Below are 17,251 nucleotides of genomic sequence, written 5' to 3'. Positions count from 1 at the left end.
CCACTGCAAAATTACAGTTATGAAGTAGCAACGAAAATAATTTTATGGTTGGGGGTCACCACAACATGAGGAACTGTATTAAGGGGTCGCGGCATTAGAAAGGTTGAGAACCACTGCTCTAATATTTCCTCATAGTTCACTATGTGAGCCACTGATGTATTTATACATGTTGATCATATCCCCCCTTAATTTCCTCTTCTCAAGAGAGAATACATTCAGTTCCTCTAACATTTCCTCATAGCTGAGCTCCTCCATGCCTCTTATCAGTTTGGTTGTCCTTCTCTGTATTTTCTCCAGTTCCCCAATGTTCTTTTTGTGAATTGGTGCCCAAAATCGAACTGCATATTCTATATGATGTTTTACTAATGATTTGTACCGGGGGAAATGATATCTCTCTCTCTGGAGTCTATACCTCTTTTAATACAAGAGAGGATTTTGCTTGCTTTAGAAACCGCAGCTTGGCATTGCATGCCATTATTTAGCTTGTGAACTACCAGAACTCCAAGATCCTTTTCCATCATTGATTCCCCCAGTTGTACCCCCCCTAGTATATATGATGCATGCATATTCTTAGCCCCCAAGTGCATCACCTTACATTTATCAACATTAAACCTCATTTGCCACATAGTTGCCCAATTAAACAGTGTATTGAGGTAGGCTTGTAAGTTGAAGACATCCTGTAAGGACATTATTCCACTGCACAGTTCCTATAGCCACTACGGATGAACACATTTGCAACATAGTCCAATCATTCTGCAGGCCAGATCACATCAGTGCTCCCTTAACCATTGGCCTACCCTCCTAAAGGAACTTCTACCACCATTGCCATTGGTTACTGCAGCCCAGAGTGGAGTTGCCCTTTTGCCAACAAGTCCTATTGCCAGTTTGACACTTTATTTGCCTAAAGCTGTCCTTTTCTCAGTGCATTAAAGGGGACAACACCCAAGTGAAATGCTACTTATAGGGAAAGTCCTTGTCCTTTCTTCTTCCTCCCCTTGTGTAAATCCTGTGAGGAACTGTCACCTACATCATTTCCTACTTGTGCACCAACTGGGCCCCAGTGAGTGTGCAGAAGAATCCTCACTGCATTTAAATGAGATTGACTACTCTGGTCAAAGAGCTCTTTTATCTCAGATTTACTGTAAGCCTTGCCATCAGATTCTGAGGGCCCAAAGTGAGCTAGTTCTATGGTAGCTTGTTTTCATTGCTCACCGGATTTGACACAATCTCAGGTCAAAGGTATTGGGTTAACTTCTGAAAAGCAGGCCTGCTAACACTGATTGAGATTTTTCTGTATGTGTTGTTTTTTTGCTTAGGGTTGCTAAGAGTAATCATTGCCATTTCAAGTACCAATACCATTTTGTACTGTTTAAATTAGCTTACATTGAAGTTTGATATAAACCTCATATCAGTTTACTCTAATCAGTGTGTGAGTCTACTTTCTGGTGGTAATTTACTCTGGTCAAAAGATTCCTGTGGTGTCAGCAGGGGTTGGGCTTTCAGGAAGGGCTCCAGAACAACAGGAAGCCGGAAAATAACTCAGAGACTTCTAAGGGGGTAGTGCTAGAACAACATACAGGGATATAAAAAATAATTCACACACCTAGATAGGTTGAACTGGATGGACTAGTGTCTTTATTCAACCTTACCAACTATGTAACAATATGCATATGGCCAGCTTGACTATCTAGATTTAAAGTGTATGTTACCTCAACATTTCATATTCCTGATGTGTCTGTTGTACCATGTAATTGTGTTTAAAAGCATCCTTTTCTCTTTGCATTGCTTTTTTTGTGTGAAATACGTGGTTATCCTGCCAGTAGCCCTGCTTTCCTATTGCAAACTGTCCAGGCTAGGCAGCAGAACACATCCATCTCAGCAAGCTCAGCTTTTTCTCTGCCTCTAGTTTACACGCCCCTTGCAGTCTCCACCCCCACCTCTCAAAGCCTCTTATGTAACTGAGTACAGGGGTGATGTGATCACTTCTAAAAAAAAAGAAAAATAAGGTATTTATACAGTTTTATGTAATACTGTATATACAAAAATGTTTTGTCTTGTATTTCTATTTTAAAATTTGTATGAGTTGTTTAAACAGACAAGGGTTCACAAACACTTTAAATTGCCCCCCTTTATATATCTGTAACACCCTCTAATGCAGTTAGTTTTTATAGTTAGAGGCTTGCTAGAAGCCTGGGTGTGAGTCAGCAAGGTTACTTTAGGTTAGGGCTGGAGGTCACTAGAGGTCAGTCCTCTGGTACCACCACCTGCTCTAGAAACTCAGAGAAGTTTCTAGAGCAGGTGGACGAAGGTGAGGAAGGGCTGATCTGCATATTTATGGCAGTCTGACCAATCCCGGGAAGGAAAACTGGCAGTGTGGGAGATCAGCCTATAAATATGAGAGAGCCTGGCCAGCAGGGGAGTCAGGTGAAATATGTAGTGAGGAAGTGCTGCTGGTGTGGAGCCTGGGAAAGGGCCTGGAGAAGGGGGTCTATCTATAGGCTGGACGCTGGAAAGAGGGACCTCCAGTGTTCTTAGTGCTCCTAGGAAGGACTATGTGCTGATCCATTAAGAGAAAAGAGTCACTTCAGAGGGAGTAGAATGTCCAGGATCGAATTCTTCTGCTTTATCTACATAGGAAGTTTGTTCTCCAAGTTGTTTCAGTTCCACTGGGCATCCATATACCCCTAGGCCCCATCCAAGTTGTGTAACCCCTAATAAAACAACAAAAAGCTCATGGACTGTTTGAATGCAAGAGTGGAAATTGCGTGTTGCCTGGCTGTGCAGGGAATTAGGGGGACCCAAAACTCAGCAGGTCTCAAGAAGGTAGTGCTACATATCCTTTGTGTGATAGTAGTTACACAAATAAAAAGAGGATTTTATTGAAAAGAACAAAAAATCATCCAGAGCATATAATCATGGTATAAGTACAGTATATACACTGGTACATGCATATAGAACAAAAGTAGTATTAATGACAGGATAAAGCATTCAGTCAAGCTGGAATGTCAGGAACACGACAACGTCTCTCCAAGTCGCAAAAGGCAAATAACAGCCCACACACAGGTGCATTGAGTGACATGCTACTGTAAAAAGAGCTGAAGACATCTATCCATTACAAGATCAATGGGGGATAAACCCAGTATATCTACCCAATTATACCATAGCTTATTAAATTTTACAGGGCACCCCCATGCTAAAAGATATGTTTTTCAAAGTGCAGAGTATGGCTTATACAGTTAACCCATTCCCAAATGTTCTGCTTTCCAGTGCCGCAGGGCGAGATTTCTGGCTTGGAATAGTGCCCTAGCAATGGCTGCCCTGAAGTGATCTGTCAGTTGAGAACTATCCCATATCCCTAAAAAGCACGATTTGGGATCTAAGGGTAAAGTGACTTGAAACACGGCATTTATAGCGTCCAATTCATTGGTCCAATACCTATCAAGTTTTGGACAGCTCCAGAGCATATGGATAAAGCTGACCAGCTTATCAAGACTTTTTGTGTGGACTTTTTATACTCTATCAGCTGATTTACAACATCTCTTTGTCTGGAGGGACTTTTAAATTTATCTGCTTGTTATTCATATAATGATGTTTGAACTGCTTTACGGGATCATCTGCTACCATTAGAGCTGCATTGTTATTTATATGCCTATGGTATATTGTACCCTGCAATACTGTGCTAGCTGCTTGTTTAGATTTGTGATGACGTGTTAGCCCAAGCTCGATTATTATTGGTGTTATATTTGGATAAGGCTGCCTCAGTCTCGACACTTGCAGCAGATAGGGGATGCAATTTACTGGGCCTGTAAGACAATATGAAATTGAAAAAGCCTCTGGGATGCATTAAGGGAGCGAAGATGTATAGATTCCAGGACGCTATCCTATTGTTATTCCTCATAGGTGCCAACCACTGCTCCATGACCTTGCAGTTTAAACCCTCCAGGTAGGTTAAAGAAGCATCATATAGCACTGGGAAATAAGACCTTTAGTGGATTATGCATTTTAAATAAGGTGGTAAATAGGAGTAGGAGACATAAGCTAGTCCCATGAATGGCCCCAAGCTGCTACTGCATGTTTGAGCTGCATATAAGAAAATTGCATTGAATTCAGAAGAGGAAACCTAGCCTGCAACTCCTGAAAAGAGAGCAGTTCACCCACCTGAAATATATGATCTAAATATGCGAGGCCCCTTCCTTGTCACCTAGAAGCTCCCTGAAGCTTAGACAGTTTGGGGATGGATTCGTTGTGCCAAATGGGAGCATCGCTGATGAAGCCCTGAACCCTTTACAGCTGTTTCACCTTGAGCTAGAGTTTATAAGAAAAAGGATTTTTAGTTATAAAAAGTTCATACATATAAATGATCCCAACTTGATTTCAACGGAACCTGAACCCACAATTCAGTGGTCCCCCAGCCATTGGTGAATGTCACAGCCCTAAAAAGATTGTGGGGTTGCAGGAAAGAAATTTTCTCCATCTATGGCCAGCTTTAGCTGTTAGTACTGATAAATGTGTTTTTGTCTAATGAGAGTTCCAACTGTAGCTGTTGAAACGTTTTAAGTTTGCAAGCCACATTGAGTTGAGGAATAGCAGTAATCCCAGCATTCTTCCACAGGTTGAAGCTTAGCTAGTTCTAGCAGCAGATCATTTTCCCATATGGGGGTGAGTCTCGTGGAACTTTCAATATGCAGTATGCATTTGGATGTCTCACGAACCTTCCCCATAATATGCTGTATATGATGGGGTGGTGTGAACAAGTTTTTGTATAGAGAGGGACTCCAGAGAATGTACGGGAATACAGCCTATGAATAGATGTTTAGGAATTGTATAAGCATTCTACAAGACCCAACTGGAAATGTGTTGCAGTTCTTTTATTTCCAGCATTTTACTCATGAAGTAAACTATATTGCCAAGAGTATTGGGACACCCCTTCAAATCACTGGATTCAGGTGTCCCAATCACCTCCATGACCACAGGTGTATAAAATAAAGCACTTAGGCATGCAGACTGCTTCTACAAACATTTGTGAAAGAATGGGTCGTTCTCAGGAGCTCAGTGAATTTAAACGTGGTACCGTAATAAGTTGCCACCTGTGTAGTAAGTCCATCCATGAAATTTCCTGGCTACGAAATATTCTACGCTTAACTGTTAGTGATACAACAAAGTGGAAGCAACTGGGAACAATGGCAACTCAGCCACAAAGTAGTAGGTCACGTAAAATGACAGAGCGGGGTTGCCAACTGTCTGAAGAGTCAATAGCTAAAAACCTCCAAACTTCGTGTGGCCTTCAGATTAGCACAGCAGTGCGTAGAGAGCTTTATGGAATGGGTTTCCATGGCCAAGCAACCGCATCCAAGCCTGTGATCACCAAGTGCAATGTAAATTGTCAGATGCAGTGGTGTAAAGCACAAAAAAGAATGAATAGGGACCAAGGTCCTCCTGCGCTAAAAGGAAGTCTATCTAACTAGAAGCTGCCAACACTCGAACTGGTACCCAAACAGTGTGTATAATAATCATAAATAGTGCAGCGCTCTTATAAATATTAAAAATGATAATTCCTATTCAACCACTAAGTGCAATACATAAAAGTGCTCCAATGTAAAAGTGCCAAATTAGATAATGCAAATATACTTATAAATATACAAAATTATCTTAAATAAGTTGTGCCACTCCAAAAGTGACTTATTAACTGTGCCCACACACTAAAAAATAGATGCAAGCCCCCTTCAAAAGAAAAAAGAAAAAAGGGGGTATACCCCCCAATATAGTGTAAATTAGAAGAACGTGAATGGTCCTGTAATTTTACAAACTGATACCTCATGATGTTTTGACCTTTTGGGGAGCCAAATGAAAAGATGTGCTAAATATGTGTACCAACCTACCTGCTAAGTAAATAATATAGATAGTGTCAAGAGAATGGTTTGCAAGCATTGTACATCCACAACTGAATTCCCTGTTTTTTGCATTTTTTATGTAGCTGTTAAAAATTAAAGGGTTACCTGGATGTTATAAGGGAAGACATAGTAAGTTACACATCAAAAGCATCAATTTTTTTTACTCCTTTCATGAGATATACAGTACTGTGCAAACGTTTTAGGCAGGTGTAAAAAAAATGCTGTAAATTAAGAATTATCTAAAAAATAGAAGTGTTAATAGTTTATGGATTTTGTTAGAAAATTGAATGAACTTATTAATATGAAAAATTTCTAAGTGTTAGTGGGGTTCGTTTAGACCGCAGTAATGTGTTTTTTCTTCAGTAAAGTCAATTTGCTTCAAAATTGAATGTAATTACATTTTTAACTATTTTTGAACTTTATTTGTTAAACCATCAAATGTACTGAAAATTTTGCATGAATTTTTATTTGAAAATCTACTAGTGCATAGCTCCCAACTGTCCCTGATTTCGAGGGACTGTCCCCCATTTGCAACAGAGTCCCTCTGTCCCTTTTTCTTCCTCATTTATCCCTTATTTTGGTCTGATCTACAGTGGGGATCAAAAGTTTGGGCACCCCAGCTAAAAATTTGTATTAATGTGCATAAAGAAGCCAAGGAAAGATGGAAAAATCTCCAAAAGGCATCAATTACAGATTAGACATTCTTATAATAGGTCAACAAAAGTTAGATTTTATTTCCATCATTTACACTTTCAAAATAACAGAAAACAAAAAAATGGCATCTGCAAAAGTTTGGGCACCCTGCAGAGTTAATATCTTGTATTGCCCCCTTTGGCAAGTATCACAGCTTGTAAACGCTTTTTGTAGCCAGCCAAGAGTCTTTCAATTCTTGTTTGAGGTATCTTTGCCCATTCTTCCTTCCAAAAGTCTTCCAGTTCTTTGAGATTTCTGGGCTGTCTGTCACGCACTGCTCTTTTAAGGTCTATCCATAGATTTTCAATTATGTTGAGGTCAGGAGATTGTGAAGGCCATGGCAAAACCTTCAGTTTACACCTCTTGATGTAATCCCCTGTGGATTTCGAGGTGTGTTTAGAATCATTATCCATTTGTAGAAGCCATCCTCTCTTTAACTTCAGCTTTTTCACAGATGCATCAAGTTACCATCCAAAATTTGCTGAACTTTTATTGAATCCATTTTTCCTTCTACTCGTGAGATGTTCCCTGTGCCACTGGCTGCAACACAACCCCAAAGCATGATTGATCCAACCCCATGCTTAACAGTTGGACAGAGGTTCTTTTCATTAAATTCTGTGCCCCTTCTTCTCCAAACGTACCTTTGCTCATTCCGGCCAAAAAGTTCAATTTTAACCTCATCGGTCCACAGAACGTGTTTCCAAAATGCATCAGGCTTGTCTATATGTTCATTTGCAAAGTTCAAACGATGATTTTTGTGGTGAGGACGTAGAACAGGTTTTGTTCTGATGACTCTTCCATGAAGACCATATTTGTACAAGTATCTCTTTGTAGTGGAATAGTGTACCACAACTCCAGTGTCTGCCAGATCTTTCTGGAGGGATCATGCAGTCAAACGTGGGTTTTGAATTGTTTTTCTCACAATACTGCGAGCTGTCCTGTCTGATATTTTTCTTGGTCTTCCAGATCTTGCTTTAACTTGCACTGTTCCTGATGACTGCCATTTCTTAATTACATTCCGAACAGAGGATATTGACATCTGAAAACGCTTTGCTATCTTCTTATAGCCTTCTCCAGCTTTGTGAGCGTCAACTATTTTCAGTTTCAGTTTTAGAAGAACCAATGGTGCTGATTGTTGGGGCAAGGTCAGATGAGTCTGGACATTTAAAACCTTTGAGATTGACATCATCTGGTCTTCCCAGACGATGATTGAGAACAATCCATGACACTGGCAGGTCTCAGCTTTGCAAAGGGGGCAGTGCATGCTATAAATTCTGCAGGGTGCCCAAACTTTTGCAGGCGCCATTTTTTTGTTTTCTGTTATTTTGAAAGTGTAAATGATGGAAATAAAATCTAACTTTTGTTGACATATTATAAGAATGTCTAATCTGTAATTTGATGCCTTTTGGAGATTTTTCCATCTTTCCTTGGCTTCTTTATGCACATTAAGGCTACGTTCACACTAGCCTTGTGTGCAGGCGGCAGTGAGGCGTTTGGGAAGCGTTTTTACCGCTTCCCAAACGCCTCTGCCAATTCTGCACATTACAGCACATGGTGCTGTTCTAACGGGAGCGTTTGCGTCGCGTCGCGTTGCGTCGCGGCAAAACGGACGCCTCTGGACGAGTCAGGAGGCTTTGAAGCCTCCTATTCTCGTCTATGGTGCCGCTCCGCAAACGCCCGGCCGGCGTTTGCGGTGCGGTTGCGACGCGGTTGCGGGGCGTTTGCGGAGCGGTAACACCACTCAAACTGCATTATAGGCGTTTGTGGGGCGTTATTAACGCTCGGCAAACGCCTAGCAACCGCCGCTAAACCGCGCATGCGGCGTTTGCGGAGCGTTTGCCGAGCGTTAAAAAACGCTCCGCAAACGCCGGACCAACGCTTGCCAAACGCTATAGGGGCGTTTGGCAAGCGTTGGCAAAACAGCCTAGTGTGAACGAGCCCTAATACAAATTTTTAGCTGGGGTGCCCAAACTTTTGATCCCCACTGTATATAGTTGTATATAAAATGCACTACTCATCTATCAAAAAGTGTTTACCAGTGCTAAACCTTTCATCCAGATTCTAAATTGCTACATTTGTAAATTCCAAAAGCCAATACAAAGGAAAGATAGTGGTATAAAAAACACTTCCGGGTTTAATCATTAATTTTTTGTACAATTCTCCTTTAAGGGGGAGGTGTGCTAGTGTATAAACAGCTTCAATGGAGGAAAATTCATGATTCTGCTATGGATTAGAGCAGGACCTGTAGTCAGTGACACATGGTAGGCATCATAATGTTATTGCTCTCTGTTCATTCACATGATCACAGTCTTCAAGGACCAACTTGCTGTGCTATTTGGACCCTTGACACCTTGGACACGCTATCTGGACTCCTGAGATGTCAGATGTCTGAATGACAGGAGCTGCAAAGGAGATGATGTGTCAACAAATCTTGAAGAAACCCACTTTTCACCATGTCCGCCAATCCATGTACCACCAATCCATGTACCACCATGGCACATTATAATTGGCACACTATAATTTACTTACCACAGAAAGGCAATCTTGGTTGTGTTTCCTCCCTCTCTGACCAAACGTTCTCAGTCCCTCCTTGGCTATTTGCACCTTTAAGAATGTATTAATAAGTGACAGGTAGCTTTCTGCAAAGCAATGAATGTCTAACTGGTTCAGAATGTTGCTGTATGGGCAACTACAGGAGGCTTATATCATGCCAGAGTTGAGTATTTATGCAAGTTCTGTGTAATAATACATTTCAGCAATTTATTTTAAACGAGTTTTACAATTATTTCAAATATAGACATGAATTATCCATTTAAGGAGTGCGCGCCCATACAATGTACAGCGGGCGGGTGGCCTGTACATAGTATTTAACCTGTAAGTGGCCGACCTCTTCTGGGTACAGGGCGCGCACGTGTGCCCCTTGTTGCGAGTTTGTCAGCAGGTCCTGACCAATGATCCATGATTCAGCTGTGTCCAATGACAGCCCAGAGCCCTGTGTTGACAATCGACACAGGGCTCAGTTTAACGGGAACGATTTCTCTGTTTCTTCTCCCTGCCCAGCAGGGAGACAGAACAAATAGATTTTTAGTAAAAATAATACACACATATTTGCACATAATACACACATTAAAACATGTTAGGCATGCAGCAGCCAGTGTCATTAGTACAGTGACAGTGTATAGTATTATCACTGATTGCTGTATTAGTGTTACTGGTGATGTCACTGTCAGTTAGTCAGTTCCCACCCAGTGTCAGTTAGTGTAAGATTGCCTACCACACTATCACAGTCCCACTATCAGTCGCTGATCACTACCATTACTGGTATAAAAGAAATAAATCCAGTATATATACCTTCAAATTGTAGATGCTATAACTTTCACATAAACCAATAATATACATTTATTGGGATTTTCTTTTTACCAAAGACGAGGCAGAATACATTTCGGCCTAAATTTAAGAAGACATTTGATTTTTTTTATTGGATATGCTTTAAAGGAGAATGTAAAAAATATTGGGTTTTTTTTTCAAAATTTTCAATCTTTTTTTGTTATATAATAAAAAATAAAAACCCAGTGGTTATCAAGTATAACCAATAGAAAGCACTATTTGTGTAAAATAAAATATAAACATTTCATTTGGGTGCAGACTTGTTTGACCATGCAATTAGGAGTTAAAGTAGTGCAGTGCAAAATAGCAAAAAATGGCCTGGCCATGAAGGGGGTAAAACCTTCCGGAGCTGAAGTAGTTATATGCACCACATTTATATTTGCTGTTATACAAAGCTGGCTATTTTAGCATTATCAAAAAGTCCAAGAATAGAAACATTTCCTAGGTATAAAACGGGACATACTGTGCCCTGGTAATACCCAGCATCTGGTAAATAGCAAATACATATATACAGTAAATAAATCCTTTTCATAGCCCTCGTAACTTGATGTTACTTTTGTTAGATGATGATCTACATGAACTGCACATAATGCGGTCTGCATTAATATGACATTTCTCAAGTTACTGATTGTTTTTACTTGCTTTATAAATGTGGAAGCCTTTATCACTCCGACCTCAATGCCCATTATTAGCATTCTCAGGTAATGGTGCACTATTTGCAATTTAGCACAATGCATTCTGCCTTTCACCCAGCTGTGCAAACGATTTTTCCACACCTTGAACCCTTTTTACAGGCATTAGCCGCCAGAAACATTCCAAACTATGTTATTTTTTTTCTTCAAGCAAATATTTACCAGGACTGAACACAGATCAGGAACTCATGTTTCTAGGTCACTAGACCTCAATCCTGAATGGATCACCTCAACATTTACTTTTCAGCTCAATCATTTTCTTTTATCATACGGCATCCAGGAGTCAGGAATATGAGAAAGTACATCATGGTTAGTTGATGATAGCTATAAAGATTACATGGAATTCCACAAGATGTGTAAATCATGTAGCACCTTGTAGATGTTCAAGAGACATCTGTTGCCAGACCATTCAACACAACAACAAAAAACCCATAAGATTATATGTGCATTTGACATATTTTATGCATGTTATTTATCCATAAAAGCCTACCTTTTAGACATCCAAAAACCCTTAGACTCCTGTTAGGCGCCATCATTTTGGATGTCAGCAGCCTCAACAGACCCAGAGCTGTCACCCAAGCAACATTTTATATATTCTCCTTTGCTCTGTTCTTGGCAGCCACAAAAAGGTTATGTAGGGAGCAGAGGAAATGGGTGGAAGATGATGGCCAGCACAGAGGGAAATTAAACATTCCCCATAAAAGAGGAGAGGGCTAACACATTCAGGGATGGAGGGGCTGTGCTAGTCAAATTTTTAATTTTAAAAGCACATTGCAAGTAAATAAAACATAATTAATGGGATCGAAAAACCCTCCAAGTAAACACACAAAATATCTGATTTTTTTTCTGTGCTGTTACCTGCATTTTTTATGTTGGTGATGGGGTCTCTTTAAAGTCCACTGAATCCTTTCAGAATCAAAGTTTATTAATGGTCAAATTTTGCAGCATCAGCATGTGTTGGAGCTTTAATTAACAATAACTGTATTAATAATTTTCATTCGTAAATCATTTTAATACATACTTTTAAGGATATACAGGGTACATTCATATTGCTCATTATCAAAATACACACGCATTGCAGTGCACCACAATGCACAGTAATGCACTACCATGCATTGTGATGACTGCATTCCAAAAAAATGCTGCATGTCATTTTTTCAGCTGTTTCAGTGCATTAGCAGTCCATTAATTTAAAACCCACCCCACTCTGCCCCAGCATCCTTTCAACTGGGTCTTTACACATAGGGAGGGAAGGACCAGCTGACCACACAAACACTGTGGTTGGCTGTGAGAGTGGTCACATGATTGAGAGGCAGTGGGTCTTTGACAGCTGAGTCTTTGGCTATGTGACATCTTGCTTACTACTATTCATGTGATCACAGAGGTCCCGTATATTGATCGGTGTCCGGAGGACACAGCGGGCACCAGATCGCGGTGCTGCGAGCTCCCAGGGAGCGTGCACAGGCAGTGAATGCGGGGGCTGTTTATAAACAGCCACCCGTTTCAGCACTGCTCCCGTCCGAACGTTTATGTACATGGGCCGAACGGGAAGTGGTTAATAATAAGGGATCACCATATATAGATCTTTATTGAGACCTCAGTTAGAATACTGTGTCCAGTTCTGGAGATCTCACTTACAAAAAGATATTGATAAGATAGAATGAAACCAGAAACAGGTAACAAAAATGGTGAAAAGTCTGGGGGAATAAAACATATCAGGAGAGACTTCAGGAACTTAATATGTACAATCTGGAGGAAAGAAGGGAAAGGGGAGGCATGGTTGAAACCTTAAAATATATCAAAGGGGTGAATAAGGTTCAGGAGGGCAGTATATTCAATATGAAATCAAAATTAAAGACACGGGGACATGACCTCAGACTAACTGGAGCAAAGTTCAAAACAGTAAATGGCTTCAAACATGCTTGTGACAAACATAGATCTATACTCAGACAAAAGAAAAATGCAAAAAAAACAGAAACGTAAAAAAAAAAAAACAAAGCATGAAAAAAATGAAAATCAGGCAGACTTGATGGACCACTTTGTCTTTTTTATGCCATCACTTTTCTATGTTTCTATTATGACAAAGGAACCTTTAGCCTGCATGTGATTGCTATGTCAGAGCTGACATAGTGAACACATAATCAGGAACCATTCTGATTTGTTTCCAATCAATAGAGGTCCCAGCTGTGAATATCATTGAGAACCAGAAGCAGTGCAAAGTACTGACTGCTGGTTCTCAAACAAGAGAATATATAATAACACATGCATAAGTAATTGTGCCAAGGAATGTATGTATAGAGATTGTGAGCAGCAGGTGGTAAAATCAATTTTTTTTTTCTCCAGTAAAATTGCCCCAGCCTTATCCTAAACCCACCTTGCCTGGAGCAGGCTGAAGAGCAAGAGTCTAGATCTCCAGTGGTCTGACATACCCCCTGCTTAGTGCTCCAGCCAGTAGCACTGATCAGGGAGCATGAGCATGTTGATTGGCTAGAGTACGGTAATTGTGACTGTGCAGAGGGTGTGTGGGGTACATTGCCCCAGCCCTATCCTAAACCCATCTTTCTTAGCAGCATGCTAAAGAGCAGAAGACTAGATCTTCAGTAGTCTGACATGTCCCCTGCATAGTACTCCAATCAATAGCACTGATCAGACAGCATGAGCATGTTAATTGGAATACAGTAATTAGGACTGTTCAGGGGTGTTTGGGTCTACTGAGATCTATACCATATTTGTTACACAGAGCAAAGTAGTCAGGGTTTCCAGCATGCTGCAGAGAAAGTGTTGTTATGCATGGGCACTATTACTGAAAGAAAATTTGAGATGGTATCACCATACAGGTTATGTTGAAATAGAACTAAAGGACTCAAAAAGCCATCAGTTATGTAGTGTATGTAAACCATAGCTTCTGTAGAACGGCTTGGGATCCAACAGAGAGTATACCCATACAAGTTATTGTGAAAAGAGACTAAGGGACACAAAAAACCCTCCAACTGATGGCCAAAAAGCTTGAAACATTTTATATTTACACTATACTACAGCAGTTATGGATCTGCATCTGGCTGTATGGGGCATAAAGGAACAGCTCTGCCCACTGTCCTGAGATAATCTTCTTATATCTGTGATATGTGATAAAATGAGTACTTTCTGTTTTAAGAACGTTTTAAGGTGCTATGCAATGATTCAGTTGGAGGACTTTTAAATAATTTAGTCTCTTCTCACCATAACAAGTATGTAATAGTGTCCCACTGGGTCTCAAGCCTCACTCCATAAAAGCCATGGTCTCCAAAAACTGCACTGACAATGGCTAACAAACCTGAATCGGCTTCATGTAGTAGAGAATAGATTGATTCTCGGCGTTTGACTCAGATCAAGTGTTTGAATTAGAAGTTACAGAGCAGCAAACACTTCACCTTGGTCTTATGGTGTACTTCAACCACTGCATGTGATATTGGGGTGGATACTGCTGAATCCCCAGTGGAGTGATCTCCTCTCTAGGTCTGGAGGATATATAGGGAAACATGGAATAGGTAATTTTCCTATCAGAGGGTATTGATGCACCTGAGTGTGCAAATATGTGATTTGTGCCACCAGTGATCAAAGTGAGAAGGATTTGGAGTTCCTCATGAGAAAAATCTGCAGTAGGGGATATTGCTTTTTTTTTTTTAATTTTTAATAAATTCTTTATTTAGACCAGAAAGAAACAGAGTGAACACTGAGTCAGATATAATAAAGTATATGTCTGAGTACATCATAGGAATCCGATACACACCATATTCCCAAAGAAGAGCAGGGTTTAACTTAATTTAGTAAGGATAGACTGTTAGAAGTGTGGCTAAAAGCTCTATATGGTATTAACGATGACCTCTCTGTCTTCTTTTAGGTTTTATAAGGGGAGAAGACAGAGATGACAGGTAATGTGGAAAGAAGAAAGGGGCGGGGTTGCTAAGGGAAGAGGGTAATCCAATGCTGGAGCATTACAATCTAAGTAGTGGAGAGTAAAGTTAAAGAATCCCAATACATCCATATTTTAAGTGTTTTCTGATTGATCCTTCAAATGTGTTGTGAATTGTTCCATCAACTGTATATTGGAAATTCTAGCATGGTTTCATGGTAGGTGAGTCTGTCTATTTCCAGAGGGCAGGTATACAGGCTTTAGCAACATTTAAGAGATGTTTAGGAAGTGAGTTATTTTAGTGTTTGAATGATATTTGTGTGTCGTGTAGGAGATAAGTGGTTGATTTATCTGCAAAAGACCATCCAGTCAGAGTTTTGATGGAAGTTTTAACACTAGACCAGAAGTCAGTCAATACTGGGCAGTCCCAGAAAATTTGTTGGAGTGGTCCCTCCATTTTCTGATATCGCCAGCAACACTTGGGGAATCATTTTATGCAGAAATTGCAGTGTTTTAAAGTGCCAAGTAAATATTTTGTATTCTTTTTCTTGATATTTACGTAATTGCCAAAGAGGCCTTATGTGCAAAGAGGAGAAATTAATCTTGTTGAGCTTGGGAAAAGTTGTGTGTAGTTCTTGTTAAGGACTTTGTCCATTTTCATAGAGATGTTTTGCTCTGAAGGGAGATATATATGCAAAATGCAGAATGATTTTGGCATATGGACTGGTAAACATAGGCCTGGTGTAAACTTTATAGAAAACTTCTGCTTTCCAGCTAGGTTAAAATTGAGGGTTTTTTTTTTATGGCATGGATATTTTCTGCATTAATTTAAAGAACTATGGATGCAAAAAAGAAAAATGCCAGGAAGTGTGATGTGCTAACTGCAGTGAGGAAGTTAATTTTGCACCATAGCTAAAATGTGCAATTTATGCCAAGAATGAGATCATTAAAGTGGGCAGTGCCCCCAATAGAAGAGACAAAAACAGTAAAAAAAGAATAAACCAGGGGCTGAAGAACAGGAGGAACAAAAAGATGTCTGAGAAAAAAGTTCCTCTTTGAAAGGAAGGTAAGCATCAGGAGGCAAAAAAAAAACCATGTAGAAAAGAAATAGAGTAGAAAGAAAAATGAAAAGATGACTAAGGATGCACCAGGGAGGACTTCTACGCGAGAGGAAACAAAGCAATCCCTTGAGGAAAGTTGACTATCAACTCCTGAATTGCAGTTTCTACATAGAAAGGTGTCATATAGCCTGGAGCAGTTGGATGCATCTGTGGTAAAGGAATGGAGAAATCATATTATTAAATAATTTGATCATCATAGAGAAGAATTTATTCAGATTTTTAAGGTATCAGCATTGATCGTAACAGTGGTTGCTGCAATGGTGTGAAGACGGCTCCAGCTGCAAGGTGGTACATTTTTTATTTTTTTCTGATTTGGTACCCAAGTAAGATTGAACTGTTTTCAGGAACAAGATTTAATTTGTATTAATAAAAGAATCAATGCCAAATGATGTAATAACATTGCTCTAGTACTAATGAGTGTAGACGCCTGATGCTTTACTAGAATGATTTATACTGATAAAACAAAAATCCTGAAATAGCTGTATGCAGTTTGCAATAAATGGCTCTACATTTTTAGGCTATACATCAATCAATCATAACAGTGTGAATGGCACCTGACAGTGGGCGGGATATATTGGGCAGCAAGTAAATGTGTCATTCCTGAAGGTGATGTGTTGAAATCAGAAAAAATGGGCAAGCATAAGGATTTGGGTGACTTTGACAAGGACCAAATTGTAATGGCTAGATGACTGGGTCAGAGCAATTATTGTAATGGCTAGATGACTGGGTCAGAGCAATTCCAAAACTACAGCACTTGTGGGATGTTCCTGGTCTGAAGATGCCAGCACCTTGGAAGCAAAAGTGATGACATGGTTCTGGGTGGCCAAGGCTCATTGATGCATGTGGGGACAAAGGCCGGCCCATGTAGTTCAATCCAATAGAAGAGCTACTGTAGCTGAAATTGCTGAAAAAGTTAATGCTGTTTCTGATAGAAAGGAGCCATAGCAAAGAGCCAGTAAGTTGTGTATGGGGCTGCATAAGCCGCAGACCAGTCAGGGTGCCCATGCTGACCCAAGTCCACAGCTAAAAATGCCTACAATGGGCATGTGAGTATCAGAACTGGACTACAAAACAATTGAAGAAGGTAGCCTAGTCTGATTAATCTCATTTTCTTTTACATCATGTGAATGGCCAGGATGCAATATGGGAAGAATGCAAGTAGAACCCAAACTAAGGCAGTGTGATACTTTGGGCAATGTTCTGCTGGGAAACCTCTGTCCTACCATTCAGTTGGATGTTACTTTGACAAGTACCACCTACCTAAACATTGTTGGTCACCAAATACATCCCTGCATGGAAATGGTAATCCCTGATGGCAGCGGTCTTTTTCAACATGATAATGCTCCCTGCCACACTGCAAAAATAGTTCAAGAATGGTTTACGGAACACAGCAACACTTTTGAGGAGGTGACATGGCCTCCAAATTCTCCAGATCTCAATCCAATGGAGCATCAGTGGGATGTGCTGTAAAAACAAGTTCAATCCACAGAGGCCCCACCTCGCAACTTACAGGACTTAAAGGATCTGCTACTGATGGCTTGGTGGTAGATACCACAGAATACCTTCACAGGTCTA

The sequence above is a fragment of the Staurois parvus genome, unplaced genomic scaffold, assembly GCF_062004578.1.
Source record: "Staurois parvus isolate SC_StPar_1 unplaced genomic scaffold, SC_StPar_1.0 ptg000293l, whole genome shotgun sequence".
NCBI lineage: Eukaryota > Metazoa > Chordata > Amphibia > Anura > Ranidae > Staurois > Staurois parvus.
The sequence above is the reverse complement of the archived record's forward strand: the minus strand, read 5'-3'. Positions refer to the sequence as shown.